General features: G+C 38.4%; 1 pseudogene; it reads right to left on the reverse strand.

The window, feature by feature from the left end:
• Nucleotides 1-15,317: 15,317 nt before the first annotated feature.
• Nucleotides 15,318-15,765, reverse strand: LOC127193718 (40S ribosomal protein S2-like; annotated as a pseudogene).
• Between the last annotated feature and the right edge of the window lie 4,180 nt (nucleotides 15,766-19,945).

Below are 19,945 nucleotides of genomic sequence, written 5' to 3' on the forward strand. Positions count from 1 at the left end.
CACTTGATTAGCATAATATTTAACGTGGCATCTGTTAGAGTTTTGAGTATGATCTTTGTTCTTACTTACTGAATAGAAAACTAATTTTTTAAGTGTTTCTCAGCCATTTGATACTCCTCTGTTGAGAATTCTCTGTTTAGTTCCAAGCCCCATTTCTCAATTGGGTTATTTGGTTTGGTGGTGTTTAATTTCTTGAGTTCTTTATATATTTTGGATATTAGACCATATACAGGGGGAGGTAATCCCCCTCAGGAACAGTAATAGAGGAGGGGAATAAGGGGAAAAGGGGAGGGAGGGAAGAATGGGAGGACACAAGGGATGGGATAACCATTGAGATGTAACAAGAATAAATTAATAATAAAAAATTTTAAAAAAGAAAACTAATTTTTAACTATGTTGCTTCTAACTGCATAGTTTTTAATATCTTAAGAATAATGTGATTTTGGTGATATATAAGAATCATAATGGATGCACATTTTGCCCAAACCATAAGTGAATGAGTAATTACAGATTATTTAAAGTCAACAAAGGTTTTTATCAAAATTAGCTATTAATAATTGTATAAAATTCCAACTTTAAATCAGTAAGTCGGAAATAGCCACTTATTTGAACCTTTAAAACTTATAAGAATACTATCAATTCGAAACTAGTAACAGAAAAAGGCCAACATTTCAGTCAATGACTGATTCTCTTAGAGCTATGAGTACAGCCAAAACCATCTACAATAACTAATAATTTTTAATTTGACTAGAAATGACAAATGCTAAAGCATTGTATTTATTCTAGAAATCTGAGAGTAAATTGAAAAATACAGTTTTTATTTACACGAAGAAAACCTTAGTTCTAATCTCACATTAAGACTTCTGAATGATAAGAAAGAGGACACAAATTAGTCATTCAATACTAAATGGTCAGCCCTGAAAACATTCCTATAAGTAACATATAAATTGAACAGGTTTTAATTAGAATATACGAGCATATACACATGCAAACATACATATAATAACAATTTTGAAAAGAAGAGGATTTGGAAGAGAGCTAGAAGGGTCATATGGGAGGGTTTGGAAGGAGGAAAGGGAAAAGGAAATGATGTCATTACATTATAATCTCAAAAAATAAAAGAAGTTATAGAAATAAACATAAACAAAAAGACGACTTATAGAATGGTTTATCGTTGAAATACAAGTACTTTTTATGTATCGGCTAATATAAAATAATACTTTTTTAAAGTTGATAATGATACTGGGCATGGTGGCACATGCCTGTAATCCAAGTACTCAAGAAGGCAGAGGCAGGCAGATATCTGTGAGTTTGAGGCCAGCCTGGTTTACAAAACAAGTCCAAGACAGCCAAGGATACACAGAGAGACCGTGTCTTGAAAACAACAACCAAAGTTGATGATGATAGTTAGATGTAATATCAGGAGTTAAACTCAGATCCCCTGATTTCTGGCTTAAATCTATTTTAATCTCACATTTTAGGAAGTTATGTTCACAGACATTTATGGGAATTATACCAAAAATTATGATTATGATAAGTTATATCAATTTGTTAATTTTAGTATCTAAAACAATCTGGAAAATAATTTTTAAATTCTAAAGAAGTACTTACCTTAAGAGGAACAAAACCAACATATAATTATTTATACCACTAAATGGTTTTTAAAGAAGCAGTTATCTAAGCAGCAGGTATAATCGAGACCTGAAGGAAAGAAAAGAATCGTCTGTGTACCTGGGCGCAATCTCCTTTACAGGTTCTCAGTCTCAATAAGAAAGGGGTTTGAAAATGGACACAGAAAGATACCTGGTGACAATTTACTGGAGCGAGAAGGAGGAAAAGTGCCCTGCATATCAGATTAAAGGTTTTGTGGGCTGGGTGAAAGAGTAAAACAAAAAAAAAGTTTCATTTTAACAGAGTCCAAATCAAATGATACATCTTGGAAGACAGAATGGTCACATTTGGAAATAAGGAGGAATCTTCCTTGCAATTGTTACTTAAGGGGTGGGTACATGCTGCCCTCCTCCCAGAATGACCTGGACTTGAGGCTCAAAGACAGCAGTCCATCTTTTTGATCTAAGCATAGGGAAAATACTTAGCCTTTTTGTAATTTAGTTTTCCCTGTAGTCAACCTAGACTTCAGCATGTCTAGATAGGAAGAAATAACTTACTGCATTTAGTGTATGTTCCTGTTTACCTTTTAGCATTCTTAGCTATGAGCCTGGAGAGAGCAGCTGATTAAATGTTCCATTACCATTTACCTTTGATCATTTAGCTAATCTGAGCTCCTGAATCAGTTTAGCTGCCACCTTGCCTGAGTTAGAAGCAGCCCAGGCATCTTTATCCCTTAATGAAAAGACAGTGCTGCTTTATTTTCAACCTAGAAAAATAAAGGCAATTCTTGAACGTCCTCAATTATAGCACTGGAAATCTAATTCCTTTACAGTTTTCTAATTTCATATAAACTCTTTAAAACATCCTAATTCTTAATGAAGGCCTGCAGGCAACTGCCTTCAAGGTCATGGTTCTTGGAGTATACAAAGTTCGTGTCTAAGGAAACAGTACTGCCGCTCTTTTGTAAACCGCATTCTTGGTTGTGTAATATTTTATTTTATTTTTGCTTTGCTTTTAGGTTTGATTTCTTTAGATTTTTAGTGCAGGTGAGATCTTTCCCCAAGGAGTCTCTCCCTCCCGGTCTAGACATGGAATGTACACATGTCCATCTTTGTAGAAGGAGGTTTTGGCTATTTGAGCCCGAGGATGCTGCCATATTGCTGTAAACGCCCCATTCTTTTTCTGCTTTACTCATCTCACCACCTATCAAGTGGATGGAAACTAGCACCGAGTTTCACAACGTGCTACATCCTGCAGTCTACAGGACAAACTACCTAATGAGCTTTACCATCACTGTGCTTTGAGTTCACACTGAGCCTGTTATGACTATGTGATCCATAAGCTAATGTGTTCAGTAAGAACAAGCTGATATTTTGCTTGGTTTCATTGCTGAGTGCCAAGTGAAATGGTTCCCACTGGGGTAAGAAGTAGTCTCTTGGGTTTTTGTATGCACTCAGGACTGAACAAAACTGAAGAATCTTGTGTGCAAGGTTGATTGTCATGATAATAGTTGTGAATTTTTATTCTCCCATTCCAGTCTCCAATTCCTTGGTCCTTTTCCTATATTTTATTGCGTCCTTCCATTTGTTTATCATCATGTGAAGTGTTTTCTTTTGTTCTTAATTCTGTCAACAGTATATTGACAGACAGGGCAGTGCTTGCAAGGTGTTGAGAACTCTGTGGAGCCCATAGCCAGTAATGTCCTGGCTCCATTTCTCAGACACCTTCTGCAGTGTCTCCAGACAGCCATTTATCCCAGGCAGCCCCTATAGGCACAGTGCTGGGCATCATAGCTCCAGACACACATGCATGTGCAGCCGGCTCTGATTCACAGACTCGTCATGTGTTCTTTCGGGTGATGTCAATAACCACCTCTCATCGCGGTTTCCCCCACAGTGGAATTTCCTCAACTCAAAAGGAGGCATTGCGACTATTCTGAGACTTTTACTACAGCAAGGAATTAGTGAGGCAGCAAAGTCATTTTACTTGAAATAACAACCGAAAGCCAACTTGGAGTACTGCAAGAAGGGACCAGACCACCCCATAATGAGGCTGACTGGAACTGATTCCAAGAGCGAAGGAATGTATCGGGAAGACAATATTTTCTGGAATGAAAATAAAGGTGGTGGGAAGGACAACCAAATACCAACATCCACAAGTGGCCAGAATTTTCATCATGTTGATTCTGGTATATGCAAGTGTTAAGTGTGCTTGGCAAGTAAAAACAGCTAACGATCCAATACCCAAGTCTGAACTTCACACACCTACGTCTCTGCAAAAGTTGTAGACAATGTTTGGCAATTCGTTCTATAAATGCGTTTTAAGCAAGAACTCATAATGCTGAAATAATACAGAGGAACACATTGTGGTAAGAAAAGCATGATCCTGATGTCAAGAAGTTAGCCTGTTACCGTAATACTAGCAACACATTTTTGTCAGCACTGAATGTGGTCCTGGCTGCAGGCTAATTTCCTATTCCTGGTTATTACATTGCCATCCAGCGCATGTTGGAGAAACATGTAGACCTAAAGGTTGATAAGTCATATGAATTAGAAAGGATGATCTTAAGATGACGGTCTAAGTATGATTTATCGATAAAGAACAAAAGTGACTGTCATGTGGCTAAGAAGATGCCTTAGTTTGGATTCTCAGTACCCACACACAGTCAAGCGCTATAGCTTGTGTCTATAATGCCAGTATCCCTAGTGAGACCGATGGAAAGATAAGACTGCCTGGAAGCTTGACAGACAAGCAGTGAGGAAAAGACCCTGTCTCAAACAAAGTAAAAATACAACACCCAAGGGTGTATACTGAACTCCAAATGTGTTCCAGGTCATGCGGCTCCACTCACTCATGATTGTACACACACACACACACACACACGTACACATGTAAAGAGAGAAATAAAAATACAGTAGTAATTTTAATAATATACTATGAGCCTAATTACCATTGTTCCTTTTATTCCATGCCCTTTATTGGTCTAGACTTTCCTTTGTTTTTTGCTTAATTGCTGCATAGATAATATATATATAAATTTGTCTTATTAAACTTAGGATATAATGCATAATAAGCAAGTCCTCATAAACACATTTTAATTTCAAAGAAGTATTATTTCATTCAAGATTAAAAATTTGTTCAGCATTAAAATAATCTCATTCCACCAAGCAGTGAAATATAATAAAATGTTAATTACTTAAGCAGCATGCATCAAATGCTTAATTTTTCCATAATGTTGTATGTATTAGATGCTATTGTCAGCCCCCAAAAAATGACATGTACTGCCCTCCTAAGAAAAAAATCCTTTCTTTAGAAAGACAAAGTTATATGTCTACAATAAAAATACTGTACAGTTATTATCAGCTTTGTAAATCATATGTAGATATCTGTGCTAAGGATTCACAAACAACTATGTGGTGGTGATTTTTTTTTCTCTACTTTACATCCTGGTCGTAGCCCGCAGCAGATCCAAACAGATGCAGAGACTCACAGCCAAACATGAGCGTAGGGAGTCTTGTGGAATAGTGCAGGGTGGGCAGGAGAAAAGGCCCTGGAAGCTCCATACGAAGACCAACAGAGCCAACTAACCAGAGCCCAGCAGGGCTTTGGAGACTGAAGCACCAACCAAGTGTCAGGCATAGACTGCATGTAAGCCTCTTACATAGATGTAGCCAATGGGGAGCTTGGTCTTCATGTGGGTCTTCTCGTAAGGGGAGCTTGGGCTGTCTCTGAGATGGTTGTGATTCTTATGGGAAGAGAGTGTAGAATTTGACAAACCTAGGCTCACATACCAGTTCTGTGCCTTATGTGACATCTGACAACCTGTTTTTATAATCTGCATAAATAAAGGCATTAACAACATGTACTTTATGATATTACTAAAAATGAAATGTAAAATTCTGGCTAATAAACTTGTGATAGCCCACAGCTACAATCACAACATTTGAGAAACTGATGCAGAAAGATAGCTGAGCTACAGAACAAAAATGTGTGTGTGTGTGTGTGTGTGTGTGTGTGTGCACACGTGCGAGCACGCGCACGTGCATATGTGTGCACATATACCATACACACGTACACACACATTTATGTATATGAGAGAGCACACAGTAAAATTCTAAGCAAACTTTTAAGAACCTCTTTTAGTGCAAGGGATTATTAAGCTAATTAAATGTATTGTATACTTCTTTTAAAATTCTTTTAAGTAAAATAAAATTATTTTTAAAAGTTACACATTTCACTAAAAACAGGAGGCTCCCTGATAGTAATGCAACTAGATACCATGAACACCACAATAGCTGTTTCCCCAATGAGCTTTTGGGCATACTAAAAGAAATAAAAATACCTAAAGGCAGAAAAGAATCACTATCCAGTTTCATGATTTACTATGAAAAGGTTGTAGGTTTCATATGGGTCAATAGAAAGAAAAGTGCCTTTGTTAGACACTGAACTGATCTCTGGAAAAGAAAAACAGCTCAACATATAAAGGTATTTCAGCAATAAAGACAGAACAGTTTGGTATCGCTTGGATAAAACAGACATTGCATTATCGAAAAACAAACTTTATATATATATATAAAAAAAAGGACAATGTTTTTAATAGCTGGGTGGTATTCCATAGTGTAAATGTACCACAGTTTCTTTATCCATTCTTTGACTGAGGGACATCTAGGTGGTTTCCGGGTTGTGGCTATTACGAATAAGGCTGCTATGAACACAGTTGAGCATATGTCCTTGTGTGGTGGAGCATCTTTTGGTATATTCCAAGGAGTGGAATCGCTGGGTCTTGAGGTAGCCCTATGTCCAGTTTTCTGAGAAAACTCCAGATTGATTTCCAAATTGGTTTTACAAATTTCCACTCTCATCAGCATTGAAGGAACAGTGCCCTTTCTCCACATTCTCACTAGCATGTGCTGTCACTTGAGCTTTTGGCTTTAGCCATTCTGATGAGTATAAGATGGAATCTCAGAGTCATTTTAACTTGCATTTCTCTGATGACTAAGGACATTGAGCATTTCTTTAAGTGTTTCTCAGCCATTTGATATTAAAAACAAGGAAATCCAGAAATTTGTGGACAATGGATGGAAATAGAAATGATCATACTGAGTAAGTTAACCCAGACCCAGAAAGACACACATGTCCATAGGGTATCAAGTCTCTTCTTGGTAACTTGCTATCCTTCCTCTGAGTGCCACCAGGTTATACAGGGGGAGGAAGTCCCCCTCAGGAACAGTCATAAGGGAGGGGAATAAAGGGGAAATGGGAGGGAGGGAAGAATGGGAGGATACAAGAGATGGGATAACCATTGAGATGTAACAAGAATAAATTAATAAAAAAATAAATTTAAAAAAAGAAAAAAAAGACACACATGTCTTTGGACATGTCCCCTTTGGACACTAGCCCAAAAGGGAAGTCCTATGAAAGTCTTCACTTACCAGGAGATTGGGGCAGATGCGGCGACTTCCTATTGGGACTTTATGTGAGAGAAATATGGGAGAATGAGGAAACAGAAGGATCCAGAGGGTCCTAGAAACCTACAAAAAGGACATCATGATGGTGGATCTGGACCCAGGGGGGGTCTGCTCAAACTACTGCACCAAGCAAGGACAATACAAGTAGTAAACATCAAACCCCTACTTGGATCTAGCCAATGGACAGGACATTCTCCACAGTTGTGTGGAGAGCGGGGACTGACTCTGACATGAACTCTGGTGCCCCACATTTGACCACTACCTCTTGGTGGGGAGGCCTGGTGGCACTCAGAGAAGGGATAAGCAGGCTACCAGGATGAGACTTGTTAGGCTGTGACCATATGGTGAGGGAGGTTGTCCCCTTCTGTCACAGACCTAGGGGAGGGGAATAGGAAGAAAGAGAGCAGGGAAGACCAGGAAGATACAAGTGAGGGGATAACAATTGAGATGTAATCTCAATAAATTAATTAAAGAAAAATACAATGTTACAATTTAGGTTTATAATGGGTTTTATAAAAATGCATATATAATCTTATATCAATAGTGTATATAATATACTGTTTTAATATGTTTAACAAAAATATTATTAAACTACTTCACATATCTGATATAGTTCATTTCATATAAATGAAATAGTTTACTTCATATAGAGAGTGACTTTAGGGAGGGAATTGTGCTCATCCAAGAAGTGATAAGTTTCCAAATAAAATGTGCAGTTGCTGTGTGAGATACCTCCCCTGGAGGTCTTGGTCAGAAGGGCCCCAAAGATTCTCAAAACAAGACAAGCTATTACCATTGCTCATGGTTACCCACCGGAACTTGACATAAGACCCTATTGCTGAAGACACTGTACACTTTGTTCAGAGTACTTGGAGAAATCAAGTCGGTACTGACCGGGAATCTTCCTCCCTACTGGCTACCTCTTATATATTTCACTAAATATGTAAATAGTACTGGAAAATCCTATGTAGGAGGCTGGGGTAAAGACATCATCAACAGTCTTACCTTGCTGTGAACCCTGTAAACTACAACACTGGGCACAGTAGTAATATGTGCCTGAGGGCACAATATTGCATGGATGAAAAGCAAAACCAAATGATCATGACTTTTTTTTCTCATCTGTTTTCTTCACTTTTAAATACATACTGTGTGATTCATCACAGAATAGTATCATCTACCTGAGAACTCAAAGATTATGCAAAAAGCAAATAAAGAGATATTCATGGTTCCAGTCCTTAAATTTAATTCTGCATGTATACAACATGAATTTGAAGAACAGATTATTTATTTTATTTTTTTGTTCTCCTTTGCCTTTTTTATTTTTTACATATACATTTATATTATTACACATATATACAATAAACTACATACAGCAAGAAGAACCATGACACAATCAGGAATTATATAAATGTTACAGTTTTAGTGTTTTGGTTATTTGTATTTGACATCCTTGAAGAAAGCATCTTTCCTATCTTGGTGTACCTAAAATTTTGAATGTAAATCAATATCTATTATTTCATCATTATCAAATTAAAACATCTATCTAGACCTAAACACATCTTAACCCTTAAACAACTAAGCTTAATTGTCAAACTAAACTATCTGGTCTTCAACCCCATCAGAGTCTTAAGAAGTGTAAGTAAGTCCTCAATAGTGCCTGCGTCACAAATATGTCTGTTAGATATATTGGGCCAGGGAAGCTGAAGATGATGCTCCAACATTATAGAAAATTTGGGTGACTGCTCAGGCAGCAAACTGTCTCTGTCATCTTCTCGTTTGGGAAGCAGTTAACCTGCTCTTCCAATATATTCAGGTAACTAATTTTATTCCCTCTCAAGTAAATCATTCTTAATCACTGATCTTACCAGTACAGCAAGGGAAATTAATATACAAGTGCAGACATGTCTTTGAAGATTACTAAGTGTCAAGTATTTTAAAACCTATATAAACTGTCAATACAAAAAGAAAATAGTCAGAAGATAAATTGTCAGAGATTCTTGTATGCTGGAATAGATATAAAGGGAAATCAGCTTATGTCAGTGCCTTAGAATAAAGCAGTTTAACGGCATTCCTGCTATTTCCCTGTGATAACCACAACCACGTCCATGAACACACAGCCATGCAATTGCAAAGGCCTCACACTGCAAGGAAGCCTGCACTTATTGATATGCAGTCTTCATGGTCCTGACATCTTTGCTAACGTCTAATAAGGTGGTCTGCATTTCTATTTTGTCCTGAGCTCTGCAAATTAAGCATCAGTCCTGGAGACAACTTGACCATATGTTCTATAAATGGAGTTCAATGTGGAACTGCCTATCATTATGGAAAGCACAGTTAAGTGAATGTCAAATAATGCTACGCACAACAGAAACAGGTCCCTGAGCACTTTACTTATAAAACCTGATCTAATGTAAATTCATTTCCAATTGTCATGGAAAGCAGTGTTCACCTTTCTTTCTCTTTCCAGGCTGTTGGTGTTTGGGTGACAATATCTATAGTATCTGAATCACTAGCCACAAGTCTCAGGGCTTTGCCAGCACGATGCTTTTGCTCTGCTTGGTGTTGGGGTACAATGTAAGTCCTGGCAGTTTTCAGCATGCTGGTGGTGATCACAGTGTGGACATTAGTGTTTTTCCATTCCCTTTTCATATTTATAAGCATGAAAAAATAGGAAGCCCCTGTCATATTTCTTTTTTTCCTTCTTTGTTTTTTTTATTAATTTATTCTTATTATATCTCAATGGTTATCCCATCCCTTGTATCCTCCCATTCTTCCCTCCCTCTCATTTTCCCCTTACTCCACTCCCCTATGATTATGCCTGAGGGGGACCTCTTCCCCCTGTATATGCTCATAGGGTATCAAGTCTCTTCTTGGTAACCTGCTATCCTTCCTCTGAGTGCAACTAGGTCTCCCCCTCCAGGGGGCATGGTCAAATATGAGGCACCAGAGTTTGTGTGAAAGTCATATCCCACTCTCCACTCAACTGTGGAGAATGTCCTGTCCATTGGCTAGATCTGGGTAGGGGTTTGAAGTTTACTGCCTGTATTGTCCTTGGCTGGTGCCTTAGTTTGAGTGGGACCCCTGGGCCCAGATCCGCCCATCATAATGTTCTTCTTGTAGGTTTCTAGGACCCTCTGAATCCTTCTCCTTTGCTATTCTCCCATGCTTCTCATATTTCTAAATGAACATATTAAAATGCAATTTCATAGGTGTGACACATGCTTATCATCCCCTCATGTGGGAGGCTAAGGCAGCAAGATCACAATGGAGAGGCTATCCTGGCTTACATGGAAAATTTGAGGTTACATAGAAAATTTGAGACTAATCTGATTATGCAGTAAAAACCCCATCTCAGAAATTAAAAATAAGAAAATTAAATTGAAGGGACAATGGTACCTAAAACAATAAAAACTACCACTGACAGTAAACTGAGATTTGTTTTATCACCCTGTAGAAGAAGGGAGAGTTGAGAACAACAGGCATGAACTATGTACTGGGAAGAAAAGAAAGACAGATGGAAAAAGTGTGGATTACATAATCTGAATAATTATGATGGTGCAGTGTTTAATAGAGACTCATAATGTATGCATCCAACTCACTAGCAGATATAATGCAAGGTCATGAGAGGGCCAACTTTGTATTAGACAAGACCAGGCATATACTCACTGCAATATCTGCTGGTAAGACAATATGGACAGACAGAGCTACTTTGGGACTCACATCTGAAAGTACACTACTGAAGTATGACCTTTCCATTGCAAAGAAATGAGAAAACTACATCTTTTTTATTAATTTATTCAGATTACAACTCAATATTTATCTCATCACTTGTATCCTCCTGTTCCTCCCTCCTTCCCGCTTTCACCCTATTCCCCTCCCCTAGGTCTATGACCAAGGGGAGCCTCCTCCCCCACTATATGGTCATAGGCTATCAAGTCTCATCTTAGTAGCCTGCTTATTCTTTCTTTGAAAACTACATCTTTAAAAGGGGAGTGAGAAAGACACATGACGGGAAAACAAGCTATTTCAATGACCACACACACACACACACACACACACACACACACACACACACACACACACACACCGTCCCCAACCTTATCTAAATCCTCATCTCGAAGCTGCATAGGCTGGGGCTCCTTGAAAGCAGAATGCTATTCATCTCCTACCCGGTATTCTCGACACAACTAACCCAAAATGTTATCCCAGAAAACAATGATTCAAGTAGGAGGCTGCAGTTCTTAGACTCTGCTACTGCCTACCTTTCTACAATTCCCTAGAGAAGCATCGGGCAAGCAGAGCCTTCCAAGTGACCCTTCTTTATATGCTTAGCTCCCCAAGCAGAGCAGGGATACAAAAACAGCCTTGAAAAATCCCCTCGAGGTTAAACAGAACCTTAAGGAGCTGATGTTGAACATGGTTTGCTAGCTGGCTAAGGCAGACATAACAGTTTAGAGCAAATAGAGTGCCCCAAACTGCCCATACATAATGTCTCACAGCTCTGTAGCTTAGAATGACAAGATCTGAACACTGAGGACTGTGGTGAACAATCTTGGTGCCATGAGTTTTTCAGGTTCTTGAAACTGTGCAGTGAACAGTACAGCTCCCAGTCCCAGGCTGCTCGACAGCCTCTGACTAACGTCATCATTGTCGAGGACAATAATTCATATAAGACACAATCTGACATGAAATTCTTTGCCGAAATTCGCCTTTGAAAACAATGAGCAACAGTCATATCTGCCTAGGCTCGTCTTGAAAACTCCATCATAAACTGACTGCTACTATAAATTTCAGTCATCCAATAAGACCAAATTCTCAGGTTACTGTGACAACATGTGCAATTCCGTCAGTAACAGAGGCCAACAATGCTTTACATTGACAAGACTGTCTTTAGGAAGCTGCCCCAGGGCTGCATGGTGAGCACCATAAAAGGCACTTATTAATGGTTTCGAGTGTGTTTTCACAAGAACACACATTTTCAGATGCCCATGACTTGATCGCTGCCCCTTGGCAGTGTGGCCTTGCAGGCACAGAGGAAGGGGATGCAGGCTGTCCTTATGAAATATGATGGACTATGACCAGATAGTGGGGGAAGGGGAATGGAGCAGAATGGGGAGGGAAGGTGGAAATGGGAAGCTAAGAGCAAGGGGGTAGCAATCAGGACGTAATGTGAATAAATTAGCATAAAAAAGAAGTTAAACACTAGCAATATAACTTTTGTTTATACCACATGAATAGAATGGTATAAGCAATAGCCTAATAACGTGTAACATACATTTTTGACTAAATTTTGTGTTGCTATAACAAAATAATTAATGCTGGATACTTCACAAAAATAAGATTTATTCAGCACACCACTTGGAGAAACTTTGGAGCTTTGGAAGCCACTTCTGCTGGGGACCTCACACTGTGGCAAAATGTGTCAGATGTCATCACATGGTGTGAATACACACAAAACTTAAGAGCAGCAAATGCTATGCCAACCATAGAAAAGCCAAGTGTGTGCTTGCTTTATAAAAACCCATTCTCCAGGTAAAGAATCCAACTTAACCCACCCCAACCATACTGGTGTCTAGACCCTCTGAATGTGGCATTCCTCTGTCCACATTATTCCACCTGGCTGCCTCTTACAGGTCCTACCTATCTCTCCTACATTGTGTACCAAGCTTTCAACAAATGCACCTTTGGAAGATGAACCAGATCTACACCATTCACTGCAGACATGAGAAATTGTTATAAACATAGTGAATATACTGAAGAGAGAAAACCATTGTATTTATACAGTATTCATCCCAGAGTGGTTTTGTTTGTTTGTTTGTTTGTTTGTTTTGCCATCTGTGTTTCACAGCTTAGAAACACTGATCTGTATCAGTCAAAACATGAAGTATTGACTTTCAACAACAAACAGTGGTGAATGCTGATGTAGAGAAAATTCTCTCTTCTCACATTTTTATCCTCTATCGTCCTGCAGTAGATGTAATGTGGTTCATATCTGATAGTTTGTGCTTTTTCTTTACTGCTATAGCTATAATATAAAAATGCAAAGCACAGGGCTCAGTGATCAAATAAATCTCTGCATTGCTTGTCCAGAATCATTACATGTTCTTCCTCATTATTTGTAAATCACTGTGGTGTGAGTTCTACTTTCTAAAGACGGATTCAGAAAATGGCGTGCCCAGCTGGCCTGTAGTTCAGATACAAGCATATGATTTGGTTCCCAGCATGTCAGAGAGCAAGGGGAAAATACTCAAGGTTAAGAGTAACAAGGCAAGTTTGGGCAGATGAAACTGAGAGTCTCAGAGTGATCCTGGGAGAATTTTGTCCAAAGGGTCACATTACTTTGGAGTCTTCTCAAGAGCCCACCAAGAGATTAGGAACTATGACTGGCTTCATAACTGATGGGCATGTATTTTGAACCCACATGTGAATCTTGGCCATTATGCATTGTATTTAGTAATTAGCTTTTTGGTTTCTGATAGTAGTCATAAGACACTCTGTTATCAACACCTGAGAATGTCTAAGGAAGGACGAAACAAATGGCAAAATGTTGTGTAGTACAAAGACAATACATAGATTGGTAATAGTAAGAGAGGTCTCCAAACCTCTTTATGCAAGGTTTCTTGGGAACTATGACACTAGCAAGGATTGCATCATGCTTTAAGGTGATGCTGAGTTTCTGCTTAGCTACCAGGAAGGAATGTAAACTCACAATGTAGTACACACTGTCTAAAAAAAAAGTGTGATGTTCTCTTTGAATGTCTAATAAAAGCTCATGGAATTTTGATTATATATTGGAAAGCATGTGAAGAAATTCTGATAGTTTTACATTTTGTTTTCTTTATTTTTTTAAAAGTTGTACCAGTGAGGAAAAAAATGATAGAGACAGTTTGCTGCCTGAACAGTCACCCAAAATTCTCTATAATATTGGAGCATCACCTTCAGTCTTCTGGCCCAGTATATCTGACAGACATATTTGTGAGGCAGGAACTACTGAGGACTTGCTTACCCTCTCTTGGCAGAGTTTGGTCTTTGACTCTGCCTGCATCCAATTTGCCCATTTTTAGGCTGAATTCTGTCAGTAGCCAAAACAAAGACATTTTCCCCAGTGGCTGGTTTGCCACATTTGAAGCCATCTCCATAAAGAGGTTTTTTGATGCTCATCATCTTCTATAGAGTAGGTTGGATGTTGTCAGAAGTTAACCTGTCTTATTGTCAATGAATCTTTAAAAAAAATAAAAGCATCTTTAAGTGTCATATTCTGTAGGTATCTGAGGTTTCTGAAGACTTTATCTAACTATTTTACCTTATCTATCTATAGAATGATCTATCTGTTAAATGTAGGATGTATATTCTTGTAATATAAATAGACTAGTAACTGATATGACCATGATTTGATCCACTAACAATCAACTTGTTTAAATTATTTATCCTAAACAGCCTGCAATAGCACTTTCAAAGTATTGGAAGTAAACCTTGTATTATAATTGAGTTGTGTGGATACAATATCTCATATTAGAGTAGAAATATATATAATGTGTATTAAGGATAATCTTAAATTTGAATTCTATAGCAATGTATCAGAATTAAACTTATTTTGCATGAATATACAAAATTCTATGCCATCAATTAAAAATAACCTTATGAGTAACAATTAAGGCATTAAGTTGCAGGGTAGATCCACTAACCTACCTTTTGTCCTATCATCCCTGTATACTTCTATATTGGCCCCCTTCTTTCTTTTCAATCCATATTTTTATTTTTTCAGAATTAATCCACTTTATTTTTCTTGTAAAAACCCTTATGTGGTAACCACAGCTGGAGCCTGGTTCCTCTGAACAGACACTCTGGTGTGGGTTTTCACAAGATGATCAGTGAATTCCTGATAAGGAGACTTGGTGAACACAGTTTCTTTCTAGAGGTCGGGTGTCAGGTAGCTGTAGGTCTTGGAAATGGCATCAAAAGTGGCCTTAGCAAAGTTGCCCAGGGTGGCAGTACAGCCCCTGGCTGATGTGTAGCAGTCATCAATACTGGCCATCATCAATAGCTTCTTAGGCACAGGAGCTGAGACAATGCCAGTGCCTCTGGGGGCAGGGATGAGACGCACCAAAACATAGCCACAGCGGCCTGTCACCTTGCATGGAACAGTGTGTGGCTTGCCAATCTTGTTTCCCCAGTAGCCTCTCCGCACAGGGACGATGGAAACCTTGGCCAAGATGATGGCCCCTCGGTTAGCAGTGGCTACCTCCTTGGAGCACTTAACACCAAGACCAACGTGACCATTGTAGTCCCCAATAGCGACAAAAGCCTTGAACCTGGTCCTCTGGCCAGCCCATGTCTGCTTCTGCACTGGCATGATCTTGAGAACCTCATCCTTTAGGGATGTGCCCAGGAAAAAAAATCAATAATCTTGGATTCCTTAATGGGCAGGGAGAACAGATAAATCTCCTCCAAGGACTTGATCTTCATATCTTTAACCAGGCAGCCCAGCTTGGTGTCGGGGATCCACTCCTTGTCTTCGGCTTTCCCTACACGAGCCCACGGCCTCGACCACGCCCCGGCCCCGGCCTCGGCCATGACCGTGGCCCTTAAGAGCGCTGCGGAATCCTCTGCGGAAGCTGCCTCGCCCTCCTAACCCTGGGCCCCGGGTCCTCCCGGCCCTCCCGGCTGCACCGGCGTCATCCGCCATTTGGTGTTTTCCCGAGGAAGAAGAAGCTCAACCCATTTTTTAAAAAGCAGTCTGGGATGTCACTGAGGTAGAAAAGAATGAAGCTACTGGAGCTTGAAGGGGCAACCAATCATATAAAATAAAGAAAATTAGTTAACAAACACAAAAAGTAAATAAATAAGTAAACAAAAAGAAAATTATTGTGCTGAAGAGTTGGCTCAGTGGTTAAGAGCACCTATTCTTGCAGAGGAACTGGATTCAATTCTCACAACAAAGATGGTGACTCACAGCCATCTGTAGCTCCAGTTCCAAGGGTTCGGATGTCCTCGTTTGACTTCCACAGACTCCAGGCATGCATGCAGCGCACACACAAACATGCAGGCAAAACACTCATACACATAAAATAATAAAACATAAAGATATTAAAGGTGGTCATGACAGTGACATGTAACAAGAATGCAAATACAAGAAATAAACTGAATAATTCATTAGCTTAAAAAAAGTACCAGTTCTACACTGTTGTGTAATTTGCATCTTATATAATACTATAAAGTATCTTATGTGTCATTTTTCATATTTCATTGTAAAAAAAGTATTTCTATAAATTAAATACTATCTTTTCCATAGTGATACAATATCTGTCTAAAATACTTTTTATTTTATTATTAAATCATATGCATTCAAATATAAAATGGATGAAAGCCATGTAAATAAGAAATAATGTACCTGTTAATGAAAGGAATAGGGTTGCTTTAACGCTCAAAGTTGTTTACATGTCATAAAAATAAAATATGCCATTAGAAAGTCAATCGATGTTATTGTTATTTTTCATTTTAATATCTATAAGCTTCAAGAAATAATATTAGTTAACATTAATAATTGATGGTGAGTGAAGAAATTGTACTATAGAGATTTCATTTATTTCTTTGAACCATCTGAATTACATGCCAAGAATGACATTGAATGAAGGCCTAATTAAATTCCTGCATGACTGATTATTTAAAATATTTGCTGATGATAGGCCACCATGAGATTCAATTATTCAGGTTCTGAGATAAATACCCAGAGTGGCCTCTCTAAGGAGCATCAAACAACTATTAGTTACAATGACTGCTTTCTTCTATTCTTAACTCAGTAGTCTCTGCCGTTATAGAAAACCATAGTATCTTATCTATTGTGATTTCCCCCAAACTTATTTTCAGGAAAACATACTTTATGTATATAAGATATATTTAATGTAAAATCTTAAAGCTGGAAGGTGAGAACACTCTACTTATTGATAGTATGTTTAGTTACTTTATAACTTAAGTCCTCAGAGTTGTGCATTTGTATATTTATTATGTAGAACACAAGGGTAAGAATACAGAGGAAATATGTTGTTTGTTTCCTTCTGCCAAATTTTAGCTCTGGACTCAGGTCATCAGGCTTGGCCAAAAATGACCTTTGAACAATTGTTAACCATCAATTTAGATAAAAATAGAGGAAATATAAAACAACTATGTAAACTATGAAAGAGATTACTAAAATCACTCAAGATTAAAAAGATGAAAAATATAAACAATGTATGTATATTTAGGTATGCCAATAATAGATTGTTTCTATTTTTGCATTCAACTTATAATGTAATATTCGCTTTAAAATTATTTATGGTTAAACACAATAAAAGACACATATGCCTTTAGTAAATTGTGTGATTATAATGTCAAATTGTAATAATTGGTTTATTGACTTAAAGGAATTGATCTTTATAAATCAGTAATAATTATAACTTAAACATTATAAAAATTACTTTTTTCATAGGAGAAATTATAGCATTACATACTATGCAAGTATCTAATAATAAAACATAATGGAAATTGCAGTAGCGAGCTGTGGTAGTGCATGCCTTTGATCCCAGAACTTGGCAGAGACAAGAGGTTCTCTGTGAATTCAAGGCCAGTCTGGGTCTACCAATCAAGTTCCTGGGCAGCTAGGGCTACACAGAGAAACCTTGTCTCAAAACAAACAAACAAACAAAAAAGGATATTATTGCAGTATGCTCTATTGCACTTAATATAAAAGCAGGCCTAATAAATGTTTATATTAGGCTAATTATTATTATGGTGGTATTTTCTAACCCACTAGCAATCAACGAAAACAGACACCTGCTACATTTTAAAATAGCCCTGGTTCACCTGGGGCACAGCAGATGTTAATCCCCTAAACAACCTTCCATATTGGGACAGGTATCCCATATCCTGTCCCAATCCCTTGCCTTCTGCTTCTAATAATTTCTATCAAGCCACCTCCCATCCATAATCCCAAAATACTTGCTAATGCTATTCATATGGGCTGAACCCTCCATCCAAGCTGGCTATGTGTTTCTCTTCCACCTTACCCATGGCATGGCCTGCCTTCTTCTCTTCTTCTCTCAGTTTGTACACTTTTCTCCTCTTCCAGTCTCTCTCCCAAAAGCTTAGGAACCTTAGCCATGTCTCTTCCATTTGCCCTGCCCAGCTGTGTTGGCTTTTTATTGGTCAAAAAAGGACTAAGTTCTTAGGCAAGGTTACAAACATTTTAGGGTATATCAGCCGTTCATTTGGGCAGCAACCAGACCAACCTCCAACAATGCTCATCCAATTTCTGTTCTTGAGTTAAGGGGTAAAAACACATTTAATATTTGCCACAATACCTTCAGCCTACAATCTGTTCTGCCATGAAGATGCTCTGGGGCAGTGTTGACATAGAACTTTTGGGAATGGCCAACCAATGATTGATTTAATTTGAGGCCCAGGCCTGAGAGTGAGCCCATGTCCTACAATGCCTAGATGACAGGAAACCAGAGACTGGATAGGTCAGAGACCTAGGGTAGAATCAAACACAGCTTGGAAAAACACTCAGTGAAATAATTCCCAATGATATTCTGTTAACACTCACAGATTGGTGCCTGCTAGCATCAGCGAGGCTTCTTCCTCCAGCAGCGGATGGGTGTAGGTACAGAAACCCACAGCCAGACATTATGCAAGGGAGTCTAAATTGGAGGTCTCTATCTAGTCCTTCCCCCTCAGAGCTGGGAGAACCTCATGAAAGAAGGGAGGAATGATTGTACGAATCAGAGGGGATGGAGGACACCAGGAGAATATGGCTCACTGACTAAACTAAGCAGGGCTGACATGCGCTTGGAGACTGAAGTGACAAGCTAGGGGCCTGCATGGGTCTGCACCAAGTCTTCTGCGTATGTTATAACTGTTAGCTTGGTGTTAGGAGCATGTATGTATATATATATATATATATATAAAACACTTCGGCCAGCTCTTGGGACTCTTTCCTTCATATTGGATTGCCTTGTCTCACCTCTTATGGGGCCCTTTTCCTTATCTTACTGTATCTCATTTTGTCGTGTTTGAGCGCTGTCTCTTGGAGGCTCTTTTCTGAAGGGAAGTCGATCTAAGGGAAAGGAGATGTGGAGGAGGGGCTGGGAGTGGTGGAGGCAGGAAACTGTGGCTGGGATGTAGTGTATGAGAGAAGACTACATTTTTCAAGAAAAAGAAAACAAACAACAACAAAATGCAAAGAGAAGAAAAAAAAAAAAAATGAGCCCTTACTCATTAGATACCTGACTGTTTTCTAATGAACAACAGAGGTCGTGCATCTGCATGGGAGGTGAGGTAGGGGAAACTGGGACAAGAAATGGGACCAGAGACCTGTAATCAGGACATATTATTTGAGAAAATATATTTCAAAAAAAGAAAAAAATAGCATTTAAGCCAGCTTAGGTAGAGTACAGCTTTATTCCATCATTCGAGAAGGAGGGGCATGGAGATCACTGTGAGTTTCAGACCAGCCTGGTCTATACAGAGTCCTAGACCAGGCAATGCTACAGCATGAGACCTCATCTCAACAAACAAACAGAAACCAACAACAGATTACTTATTATAATTAAATAGTATAAACTCTATTTATTGTGAATGAAAAGAAAAAGAAATTGTATTTGTGTTCTGAATTTTATTTTTTTAAATGATATTCTTTAAAACACTCCAGTTAGGAGTTGTCTATAAAAACTAACATGAATAATGTTATCTTGATGCTTTAATGTGACTGTTTTTTTAAAAGGCAAATAAGAAAACTAGAAGAACAATTGCTTAAGTTTAAATGTGTTTAAATTTGTTTGTGTGCATTCAAGATGATGAACTTTGAGGATCAGTAGAGGGATAATAAGAGT

The sequence above is a fragment of the Acomys russatus genome, chromosome 9 (genome assembly GCF_903995435.1).
Source record: "Acomys russatus chromosome 9, mAcoRus1.1, whole genome shotgun sequence".
Classification (NCBI taxonomy): domain Eukaryota; kingdom Metazoa; phylum Chordata; class Mammalia; order Rodentia; family Muridae; genus Acomys; species Acomys russatus.